Source organism: Lytechinus variegatus, chromosome 12 (assembly GCF_018143015.1).
Source record: "Lytechinus variegatus isolate NC3 chromosome 12, Lvar_3.0, whole genome shotgun sequence".
NCBI lineage: Eukaryota > Metazoa > Echinodermata > Echinoidea > Temnopleuroida > Toxopneustidae > Lytechinus > Lytechinus variegatus.
In genome coordinates, this window is record NC_054751.1 from 12,082,837 (window position 1) to 12,096,334 (window position 13,498).

Genomic DNA, 13,498 nt, shown 5'->3' on the forward strand with positions numbered 1-13,498 from the left:
AATAAGTTTTTATTTGAGTTGGATTCCCCTTTAATTTTGCAACCCCAACTAAGGTGTCAGATTACGCCTCAAAGGGTGTTGTCGAAGTTACATTATTGGTGCAAACTTGAACCTTTATTTCTTACTGTTGACTTGACAGCGTCTCGTTGCAGAAAAATGTTTTTTTTGTACTCAAAATATATCTTTGGTTAAATAAAACAAAAATTGGAGCCCCCCTCCCATGGGGTGTGGCAATATGACTACGTGCAGCTCTTATACCCAGAAGCGTAATGAGCCAAACATTTTGAGGGGGCCGAAAATGGCGTGTGTGTGAAAGTTTCTTTTAAAAAATTGCAAGGTAGTAAAGCAAGTGAGCAAAAAATTATAACCTTTTTAAATTTAATTCTTAAGCCCCTCATTTTCATAGCAACTTCAATTCTTCAGGGTTCCGTTTCAGATTTAGGGTCGCACACCCTTACTCTGTCAAAATCCGAGTGCCGCCCCCCCCCCAGCGAGCCCCCTGGTAAAATCTTGGTTACTACTACTACTACTACTACTACTACTACTACTACTACTCCTACTACTACTCCTACTACTACTCCTACTACTACTACAACTACTACTACTACTACTACTACTACTAAAACTACTACTACTACTACTCTTACTGCTACTACTACTTCTACTACTGCTACTCCTACTACTACTACTACTACTACTACTCCTCCTACTACTACTCCTACTACTACTACTACTACTAAAACTACTACTACTACTACTCTTACTGCTACTACTACTACTACTACTACTAAAACTACTACTACTACTACTCTTACTGCTACTACTACTATACTGCTACTCCTACTACTACTACTACTACTACTACTACTACTCCTACTCCTACTACTACTCCTACTATACTACTACTAAAACTACTACTACTACTACTACTACTACTACTACTACTACTACTACTCCTACTCCTACTCCTACTCCTACTACTACTACTACTAAAACTACTACTACTACTACTTCTACTACTACTCCTACTCCGCCCTCTGTGTTCACGCCTCTTACGCGCACACGGTCCTTGTTAATATACCGTGTGCGCGTAAGAGGCGTGAACACAGAGGGCGGCAAACATAAATCGCAGAAGGATAGAGGTTGAAGAGTGAGGAATTAGAACTAGGGCGCTGATCTCATTTTTATGAGAAATGTTGTTGTTGATCCCTTTGTTGATACACGTATTTATTTATTTATTTAAATATTTTACCAGGGTGCTCATACAACATAAAGTTGGTCTCCCATGGGGCCCTAAAAGGCTATCATTATTGTTCTTCTTGTTTGTTGGTTTTGGACTCTTGGTTATGGTGGGAGTTGGGCAACTTGGGCTGTACATAGTGCCGTTTTTTGTGTTTTTTTTTGGTGTTTTTTTTGTGTATCCCTAATTCTCCCCTAGTATAATCTAACGCCTGTAGGTTTAAGCAAAGGAAAAGGAAAAGGGAAGAAATGAAAGGCGGAAAATAAAGAATCGCTATCAATAATTTTTTAAATATTTATTATAATCTTTTTAAAACTTTAATACAAAATGTTACGAGGGTAATGAAGCCATGTACTCATATTATAGTCATAATCAGTACGAAATAGTAGTAGTAGTAGCAGTAGTAGAAGTAGGAGTAGTAGTAGTTTTAGTAGTAGTATAGTAGGAGTAGTAGTAGGAGTAGGAGTAGTAGTAGTAGTAGTAGTAGTAGGAGTAGTAGTAGTAGTTTTAGTAGTAGTATAGTAGGAGTAGAAGTAGGAGTAGTAGTAGTAGTAGTAGTAGTAGTAGTAGTAGTAGTAGTAGTTTTAGTAGTAGTAGTAGTAGTAGTAGGAGTAGTAGTAGGAGTAGGAGTAGTAGTAGTAGTAGTTTTAGTAGTAGTATAGTAGGAGTAGTAGTAGGAGTATAGTAGGAGTAGTAGTAGGAGTAGGAGTAGTAGTAGCAGTAGTAGTAGTAGTAGTAGTAGTAGTAGTAGTAGTAGTAGTAGTAGTAGTAGTAGTAGGAGTAGCAGTAGTAGAAGTAGTAGTAGCAGTAAGAGTAGTAGCAGTAAGAGTAGTAGTAGTAGTAGTAGTTTTAGTAGTAGGAGTAGTAGGAGGAGTAGGAGTAGTAGTAGTAGTAGTAGTAGTAGTAGTAGTAGTAGTAGTAGTAGTAGTAGTAGTATAGGAGTAGGAGTAGTAGTAGTAGTGGTAGTAGTAGTAGTAATAGTAGCTTATTTTCAAAAATTTTCAAACTTTAATACTAAATGTTACCAGGGGAGTGAAACCACTCATCCAAGGTCCTTCGTTTCAAAAATACTTTTTTTCTACAAGCTTAGGCGGCGATTTGCGGTTTAGGTGCAATTAGCGGTTTAGGGCCTTAACAAACGTGTGTTAAGGCCCTAAACCGCAATTTGCACCTAAACCGCAAATCGCCGCCTAAGCTTGTAGAAAAAAGGTATTTTTGAAACGAAGGACCTTGGATGAGTGGTTTCACTACTACTACTACTACTACTACTACTCCTACTCCTATACTACTACTACTACTACTACTACTACTACTACTACTACTACTACTACTACTACTACTACTAAAAAACTACTACTACTACTACCACTACTGCTACTGCTACTACTACTTCTACTACTGCTACTCCTACTACTACTACTACTACTACTACTACTACTACTACTACTACTACTACTACTACTACTCCTACTCCTACTACTACTCCTACTACTACTACTACCACTACTAAAACTACTACTACTACTACTATTTCGTACTGATTATGACTATAATAATATGAGTACATGGCTTCATTACCCTCGTAACATTTTGTATTAAAGTTTTAAAAAGATTATAATAAATATTTAAAAAATTATTTATAGCGATTCTTTCTTTATTTTCCGCCTTTCATTTCTTCCCTTTTCCTTTGCTTAAACCTACAGGCGTTAGATTATACTAGGGGAGAATTAGGGATACACAAAGGAGTAGTAGTAGGAGTAGTAGTAGTAGTAGTAGTAGGAGTAGCAGTAGTAGAAGTAGTAGTAGCAGTAAGAGTAGTAGTAGTAGTTTTAGAAGTAGTAGTAGTAGTAGTAGTAGTAGTAGGAGTAGTAGTAGGAGTAGGAGGAGTAGTAGTAGGAGTAGTAGTAGTAGTAGTAGTAGTAGTAGTAGTAGTAGTAGTAGGAGTAGCAGTAGTAGAAGTAGTACTAGCAGTAAGAGTAGTAGTATATAGTAGCAGTAAGAGTAGTAGTAGTTTTAGTAGTAGTAGTAGTAGTAGTAGTAGTAGGAGGAGTAGGAGGAGTAGGAGGAGTAGTAGTAGTAGTAGTAGTAGTAGTAGTAGTAGTAGTAGTAGTAGTAGTATAGGAGTAGGAGTAGTAGTAGTAGTAGTGGTAGTAGTAGTAGTAATAGTAGCTTATTTTCAAAAATTTTCAAACTTTAATACTAAATGTTACCAGGGGAGTGAAACCACTCATCCAAGGTCCTTCGTTTCAAAAATACTTTTTTCTACAAGCTTAGGCGGCGATTTGCGGTTTAGGTGCAATTTGCGGTTTAGGGCCTTAACAAACGTGCCCAATCTTGAAAAAGAGATCCTTTTTAAGCGTTTCTTTGGTCGCGCCTGGTAACCACGTACTCGTCGGATAGAAGTGCCCAAGGGGGGATTTTTGTCTTAAGGAGAGCAGAAAAGGAAATTCTACTTCTGAATAAGTTTACTCCTATACATAATAGTTGGAGTAAATCTATAATTTCGTTAGAATTTTGGTTTTGAATAAGTATTTTCTTCCTCTTAATATGTTTACAAGTCAATTCATTATAAATAAAAATTTTCACATTATGAAACAAAGAAATATACCAATATCAACTATATTACAAAACATGTCCAGAGTTATTACAAATTAAATATACTACCCAATTTATCTTACTTAACAACGTGAAAACAGATATGTATGTCAATGAACAAATAAAATAGACTTTGTTAAAGATCTTTTTTTTAAAACATAATCTCTTTTGCACATAATTGTACAAAAAAGGAAATTTAAAAAGAAATGATAAAACATTATTTTGCCTAAAACGTCCCTATACACACTCTTACCCTAGTCCCCCTCATCACTGATGCCCACATTTCAAAACTCACCACTACCCACAACGGCGCCTTCCCCCAGTCACAATAATCACACATACATACACCTTCTCTTTGATTGAACAGATAAACAAAAACAAACAGAAACAAAAATGAAGCAACCAAGCCATCCAAGATAAGTATGCATTGATTTGTTTCCATCATTTTTTTAAGTGTACCCGGCCAGCTTCTCATTTATAACGCTATTTGATATTCCTTATCTTTATAATAGTTACATTATGACTTTGTGTCACTTTCTGTATATACGGTTTGCAATATTCCCCGTTTTCTTTAACTAAAAATAATATACTATACGATATCCCCATGAAAATTGTTTTCCAACTGTCTTCATACTTTACCATGCTGGGCGGAAATCCCAGGGGGACAGGGGGACGCGTCCCCCCTACTTAAAATAGTAGGGGGCATAATACCCCTACTATTATTTGTCTTTTATGATGGAAAACATCATTCAAAATCGAAATAAAACATGTATTTTGGACGAGATGACCTTACTCTTTGGTAGATAACTTATTGTTAATTTTTTTATTTGTTATCTTATTTATTTATTTGTATTCATTTATTTATTTATTCTTATTTATTTATTCATTTTTTTGGGGGGTGTCAAATATCTTTTGGTCGAAATCACCTTACATTTGGCGTGATAACGTTTTTTCTTTTGCTTGTCAAATCCCGGTACCCCCTACCTTTGAGGAGAGATTTCCGCTACTGTATATTACTCATCTCTTCCCATAATCGCTTAACTTCAGGACAATAAATAAAATGTCGGCAAGACTCAACTTCTTTGTTACAAAAAGGAATTATCTGTCCCAAAACCAAATTTAAAAGTTCCCTTTTCGGGAATGATATTGTTTGTATTGAATTCTCTGTGCTTATTATTGCATAGCATTCCACATTTCTTTCAGTCTCAGAAATACTTCTTTCAGTTCCCCCATTCCCAGATCATATTAGGATTGCCCTTATGTGACAACAAAATTATCATTTTGAAATTTTTCAATAAAGTGATCATACTCTTCTAGATTTTGAATCACATATTTTCTGAACAAGCCTCTTCATCTCATCACCATCTTGCTGTCACGACACAGAAAATTTACACACAAATCACATGTCATACCAATAATCTTAAGTTTTTGGTAATATTAAATATTCCTCCTGAGTAATGACATGGACATTTTTTCTATTTTCAATACAAACAATATATCATCTGATAATAACTATTACTCAACTGAAGATTTTACTTCTAGATTTAGAGACATGGAACATAAATTCAGTTTGCTTCATATTAATGCTCGAAGTTTGAACAAAAATTTTGAGTCATTGGAATCATTACTTTTCACTTTAAACAATTTCAAATTTTCCATTATTGGTGTCACGGAAACATGGCTTCACAATACTTCACCTAACATATTCAGTTTGCAAAACTATAATCTCATTAGGCGTGACCGGGAAGAACAAAGAGGAGGAGGTGTAGCATTTTACATCAGTGAACATTTACAATTCAAAGTAAGGAAAGAAATATCATTAAAACAGAGTGAAACTTTATTCATAGAAATCACGAAGCCAAAAAGCAAAAATATAATTATTGGATTGATTTATAGACCCCCTCATGATAAAGTAAATTTATTTTGTGAAGACCTTGAAACATGCCTTCATACTATTAGAAAAGAAGAGAAACAAATATATTTGATGGGAGATTTTAACATCAACCTGTTATCCCAAAATAATGAACACGATTTATTCCTACACACAATGCATTCATTTGGCTATTATCCCCATATAGATAAACCGACCAGAATTGATAACCATTCATCAACACTTATCGACAACATTTTTTCAAATATATTAAACAGAGATATTACCAGCGGATTGTTAATATCTGATATATCGGATCATTTGCCGGTTTTTTCATTTTGCGATAATGATATTCCAAAAGAAAATATACTCAAATCGACAATGTATAGAAATGAATCTCAAAATAACATTGAATCGTTTAAAAGGGATCTTGCAATTGAAGAATGGTTGGATGTATTTCATGAGTCTAATCCAAACATTGCTTACACAAATTTTAACAATAAATTGCAGACATTTTACGAGAAAAATTTTCCCCTGATATCACAGGTCAAAAGAAAGAAGGCAAAAATGCCATGGATTTCTAAAGCAATTTTAAGATCCATACGTACCCGAAATAAACTTTACAAGGCATTTTTAAAGAACCCTTCTATTCAAAACAAAAATAAATACAAAACTTATAGAAATAGACTAACCAATACAATTCGAGCTTCTCGCAAATTATATTATTCCGAGAAGCTTTACAAAGTCAAATCAAACATGAAAGCAACATGGGAGATTATAAATGATTTGATTGGCAAGAAACCCAAAACATCACCCAAAGATAATTTCACAGCTCATAATCTTGCAATAAATTCAGAAGATTTAGCTGATACTTTTAATTCTTTTTTTGTTAACTTAGGACCCTCCTTGGCAAACAAATTTGACAGAGCTGATGAAAATTTTGGAAAATTTCTTCCCACACCCATTAACTCTTCTTTATTCTTTAACCCAACAAATGTTCAGGAATTAATTGAAATAACAAAAAATCTAAAATCAAGCAAATCACAGGGAATTGATAGAATTAGTACTGCCCTTCTTAAGCAGATCATACACTATCTTACATCTCCTTTGTGTCATATTTTCAATCTCTCAATTAGCACTGGAATATGTCCTGATTCCCTAAAAATTGCAAAGGTAAATCCTGTTTTTAAAAAAGACAACCCGCATGAAATAACAAATTACAGGCCTATTTCTATTCTTCCCAGCATTTCCAAAATATTAGAGAAGATTATTTACAATAGACTTTATAAGTTTCTAGATACTTTTCATTTTCTAAATTCTAACCAATATGGATTCAGGAAAGGACATTCGACTGATCTGGCGTTAATTCAAATATATGATAAAATTACAAATGCAATGGCAAATAAAGAACATATAATAGGCGTATTCATGGACTTAAGCAAAGCCTTTGACACTCTTGACCACCAGATATTACTTAAAAAACTTGAAAATTATGGAATTCGCGGAATTACACTATCTTGGTTTAAGAGTTATTTGTCCAATAGAAAACAATATGTAATTCACAATCATATTTCTTCTGATTTTCAGTTAATACAATGCGGAGTTCCACAAGGATCAATCCTAGGCCCCTTGCTCTTTTTAATATATATTAATGATTTGACTTCTGTAACACCTTTATTATCATATGTATTATTTGCAGATGACACCAACATTTTTTGTTCACATAATAGCTTAGAAACTTTAGTAGATATAATTAACCGTGAGTAACCAAAACTATCTTTGTGGTTTAAGTGTAATTAGCTTTCACTCAATATAGACAAAACAAACTTTATATATTTCAAGCATACACACTTACATGGTAACGAATTTCCTTATAATATAAACATAGACAATATTCCTCTCAAAAGGAAAAGAGAAACAAAGTTTTTAGGTGTCACAATAGATGAAAATTTAAATTGGAATGAACATGTACGTTGTATAACTACTATTATTTCTAGAAACGTTGGTATACTTTACAAAATGAAGAATATAATTCCACATACAACTCTTGTCATACTATACAATTCATTAATATTGCCTTATATATCGTATTGCAACATAGTTTGGGCAACATGTGCAAAAACTAAAATTAATACAATATACTTATTACAGAAAAAAGCAATTCGAATCTGTACTGATTCCCAATATTTATCACACACAAATACATTATTCCATAAACTAAAGACCAGGGTGACCAGACGTCCCGTATTTCCCGGGATTGTCCCGTATTTTGCTCCTGTGTCCCGGCGTCCCGACAAACCCTTCCCGGGACACCTATTTGTCCCGTATTTCAGAATATTGAACAAAATGTAGTTAATCATAAAGTGACGAACTTTCACTAAATAACCAACAGCTAACGAAGCAGGGACAACAATTAAATCGCTATTTACTGTAAACTTTTGCAAGTTCTGCGGTGATTTCTTGCTGACCCAATACATTGCAAACGAACTGGCCTCCTGCCTGTGTGTGGCAGGCTAGGCATGTAGGATCGAAGCAAATTCTCAATCATGTCAATGGTGAAAACAATCTCACATGATAAACAGTTTTTCCACCAAAATAGTCACAAAATCGGCGGGGAATTTTTATAATTATGCTATGGATTCTCAGATTAATGATTTGGAGATGTAATCGGAGGAACAAGTTATTGACTTTTTATAGATCTAGTTGTTTCAGCTTTCGTTTTGAGTCTTGGTGTGCACGATGCCGCGATGTTTCATCTAATTTTTAAGTTTAACAATATGTTTCACTTTGAACTTTTATTCATTTCTAAAACATTTTATTTTTTAAATTTTAAAAATACATTAAAAAAACACCAAATGAAATTATGATTTTTATTAGATAATTGGATTTTTTTGTTTACTTGAAGTCTGAACTTTCCCTTTTTCTTTCCTTTATACAGACCCTATCCTTTCTGCTTGCCCTTTTTTTGTTCCATATATCTTTATTTCCAATACTTTATCCGTATTATTTATTTTGTAATTATCTGTGTTATTGTTTGAATATTTTTTGTGTCTTTATTACCTTCTGAATACATCGCACTTCGGCCTTAGCCGCGATGATGTCTTGATTTTTATTAATAAACCATTTATCTATTTCCTATCTTTCTTTCCTAGACATTTTCTTTTCTCTCTTTCTCTCTCTGTTCATTTTTCTTTCTATCCTTCTTTCTCTTACTTTCCTTCTTTATCAAATATCTTTTTTTTAATTTCCTTTATTCTTTCTTTCCTTATAATTACCTTGGTTTCCTTCACTCTTCGTCTCCTGTTTCTTTTCGTTCTTTCTCTCCTTCCATTATTTTCTCTTTTTTTCGTTCTCTCATCCCTTCATTCTTCCCTTCCACTCTTTCTTCCTTTCTTTATTTTTCCCCTTCTTATTATTTTCCCTTATTCTTTCTTTCTTTCTTTTGTTTCTATCTTTCCCTTCCTTCCTTCCTTCCTTTCAGTTTTCTTTTTTCTTTCTTTCAGAGAATGAAGGAAACATGTTTATTTCCTTCATGATTTCTTTTCTCCTTTTTCTTACCTTTTCCTCCTTTATTTTGTCTTTCAGACATTTATTCATCTCCCCTTCCTTCCTTTCTTTTCTTTCTCTCTTTTCTTTCTTTCTTTCTTTCTTTCTTTCTATATTCATTTCAAAGAATGACGGAAAACTTTTTTTATCTCTTTTATTATTTCTTTCATCCTTCTTTTATTCTAACTTTCAATTATTTTTTCTGTTTTCCTTTATTTCGTTTGCTTCTCAATCATCTCTTTTCTTTCTCTCCTTCATTCTTTCGTTCACCTTTCCTTCCAATTCTTTATATTTTTTCCACAAGTCTAACACTTTGTGTGGGCTTCTTTGTTGATCTTCGTTCGTCAATTGTCCCGTATTTCATTTTGTGAGATCTGGTCACCCTGCTAAAGACTCTAACAGTATTTGACATAAATACTCTTCAAAGCTTACTACTTATGTTTAAGTACGTAAATAACATGCTCCCACCTTCATTCCACAATTTTTATACTCTGAATACATCTATTCATTCATACCCTACCCGTAACTCTTCAAATTTCCATTTAATTAACCCCAAATTGCTTATTGCGCAGAGATCCATAAGACACCATGGTCCAGATTTGTGGAACTCTCTACCAGAGCCTGTTAAACAATGTTCGTCTCTTCACTCATTTAAGGCAAACGTTAAATCTATGTTATTATCAGAATACTTGAAGTAAAATTTCTGTGTCGTATCCTTTTTATCGTGAATTTATTCCTCCTTCGTTTTAGTCATTACCAATATCTTCATCTTGACCATCATCATCTCCATGGCCTTCATCATCATCATCAACATCATCATCATATCACCATCACCCTCAGCTATTTGAAAGAATATGCCCATTCTGCTTTATCAATGTTATAAATGTATTAATTCAATTAGTATAAGTTTGGGATTGTCTTTTTTTTCAAGCAATCTGCTTATGATGACAATCCTTCTCCTGCAAATTGTGAACATCATATAGTTAATCATTTTTGTCTGAATTATCTTTTTAGTAATCTTTATTTACAATTTATGCCAAAAATGCTAACATATTATGTTTATTATGTTATGAAAAATGTATTATACAAATGTTATGGATGCAAAAGAAAACATTAAATCAAATCAAATCAAATACCGTCAATTCGATTTCAAAGTTGTCTGTATCTTCACCTTATTGTATACAGCAGCTCTTCTCAAACGGTGGGCCGCGAAGCTCTTTCAGGAGGGCCGCGAGAAGCCCAAGAAAAGAAAAACAAATAGGGGGAAAATTATTATATATTTATCATGTTCTATTTAATGTCCGAAAATGGTAGGTTTGATCGGTCTCCGTGGGTCAAACAAAGTTAAAGGCACGCCTGCAGGTATCATGTTGTGATATACGTATTGTCATGTACATTGTATGATGATTTCGATCTAGTAACTTTGATGTGAACCTCAGGCCTCATGTGCATGCATATTGTTTATGTAGTTAATATTATCGCCCATTCATCGGGCATTTGCAAATGCATTTATTTCTCAAACTGATCTTGCTTCGAACCTATGTTCAAATTTTAAGAAACATACTTTCATTAAAATTGACCGAAATGATGGTGAGGGATGAAACAAATGTACTGTTGAAAAGTCTCAGAAGGAAACTGTGAGAAATTATGACCCTGGCCTGAATACAATAAATTTGGATTTATCATAATTGCGCAGTGATGGAAAACCAAAAGCAATGTGTGTCAAATGTGCTGAAGTTATTGTAAAGTAAGGTGCTTAAACTGTCAGAGCTTCAGAGATACCTGAACACAAAACATCTGAAGATTGCAGGATAGCCAAAAGAGCGTTTCGAGAGGAAAAAGTCTGGATGTTATTCACAGCAGAACACTTGCGTACAGATGGGGGGGGGGGGCTCTTGCCGGGCCAGATATGAGCAAGAAAAAATAAAAAGAAAAGGAAAGAAACGAAAAGAAAAGGGATAAGGGTGAAATATAATTTTTTATATTGTGTCAAAATCTATCATAAACTTGGATTTTTGTAATAAAAATGTCGAAATTTTTGCTTGCTCACCATGCTGGCTCGCAACATTTTATTTATTGTACGGCGATATGCCATATCAAACCCTCTTAATTTTTTTTATTGCTCATTACGCCACTGCAGCAGAAGATCATAAAGTTACGCACTAATTATGTTCTTTATAATTATCGAAACAATCTTTGAGTCGAGACAAGTATAGTCATATATTTTTTCTTAAAGTTTGGTGGGTGGGCCTCGAAAAAAAATCTGAGAGTCAAAGTGGTCCTCGAGTTAGAAAAGGTTGAGAAGCACTGTAATCCATGCGCGGCCCAACGCCCTCTAGGTTCGCATCAACGAACGTAGAGGGCAGCAACACACAAGCGTGTTGCTCTAAGGAAGGTCAACTCGATACGCGCATGCAACTGAGCTGCGCGCATATTTTATTGTTCATGACAACGAAATCAAATGCCGATCAAATACAACAACAAATAAGTAGTGATCAAGAAACAAATATGACAGAATATGACTACAACGATATCAAAGATAACATTAAAAATATGTTGAAGGATATACATAAATATGAAAACATACTTTGATATTTAAAACTTTACAAATGCAAGTTTCAGGAAACTAAAATCATTACCAAATCGGTGATTGTTGTTATCAGCGATTTCACCAGACGGCTGAATTAGGTGATTTGCGCCGAGACGATTTTGTGACCACTCGCAAAGCATTTCGGGATTGAATAAGTCCCCCTTATTTTCTCTGGGCTCTTCGCTGAACCCATCATCATTCTATGCATAAGCTACATTATGCTCCGTCGTCTGCTTAGATTTTAACCCCCTAGTCTAGCGCTGGTACTTGTTCTGCTAGGCGTCGATCAGCATTTATCTGCAGTCCATAGGCCGTGACTCATTTTTTTAATTATTTATTAGAGCAGCCGGGCAGCAATGCCAATGGGTATTAAAAAATAATTCACGTATCTATCAGTAGTATGTTATTTCTTTTCACCATTTTCCCCAAAACTTATAAATTTAGAAATACATTCCAATCAGTCATAAATGAAGTCTACATCTAACCTAGATCTTGATCATGTTGATCGATAAACCAAAAGCTTCAGTGTCTGTATTTTGGTTGCTCTGCTGAACTGCGCTGGCTCCCTCACCGATGGAGATTATAGTAAAATGTCAGAAATTGTTGAATAAATCCCCAGAAACGACGGTTATTCCTGTCTAGTTGATCGATAGACCCAAGTCTAAAGATCTAACTTTATTTGTCTAACTAGACAAATGCTCTGACCAGTCTCGATCTGTTTGTTGAAGATGTTGTTCCACACTGGATATCTAAGTAGATCTAGAATATATATAGATCTAGCACGACTTGTTGGTATGAGATAGTCTATGCAACCATTATGAAAAATACGAGACATTTGGCTTCCTCCTGCTCGTACGCACGGGCGTCCGTCGATATAACACATTATATTTTTATGAAAATATGCACCCTTTTTCTTAAAAGTTGATGGAGAGGGGGAAAAATTAATCGTCTCAAGTCGGGGTATTCAGTAATGAGTACAGGAGAAACTATATTTCAATGATTTTCATGATTCATTCCATTTGATTAACTCATCTATTCGTGTTTTGGGGCTAATCTTTCCCTTACGCATTGCTTTTTGGCAGAAGTTCTATGGAAAATGCACCTTTTTTCACACAAACTTTGAGACACTCTGTATTCATTCCCCCATTGCTCGAGAATGAACGGGCAGTTAACGACGGGGTGAAAGATTTATTGAAGAATGGAGTGTATATTTCATGAAAATGAAAGCCATTACCCCATTGGATGTTAGATCAATACGTGTTTTTTAGATGAAGTTAGTTGTCGAATAGGCTCTCCTGGCATTTGAGGTCTCTATCGGTGACGTCACTCAGGATCGTCATGCCTGAACCATCGGCCGGGCAGGGGTCGCAATGGTAGTATGATTTATGCATAATGCACTCGATATATACAATAATCTTGTCCTCCCGTTTAAATGAATGTGAAACTCATATAATTTTCATCAGAGCATTCAACAGGAGTACTGTAGTACACATTTCTTTGTTATAAGTGAATTAAAGTCCCTCCAGTGAGTTTGATCACCCCTATTTAGAAAATGTATCACCCCTAAGTTGTAACACAGTCAGCTGTTTGCACTCAGGGTCACTCCGTGACCTGTGTGTGCGTTCAAGAGTTGTACACGATTTTCTGTCTCATTTAG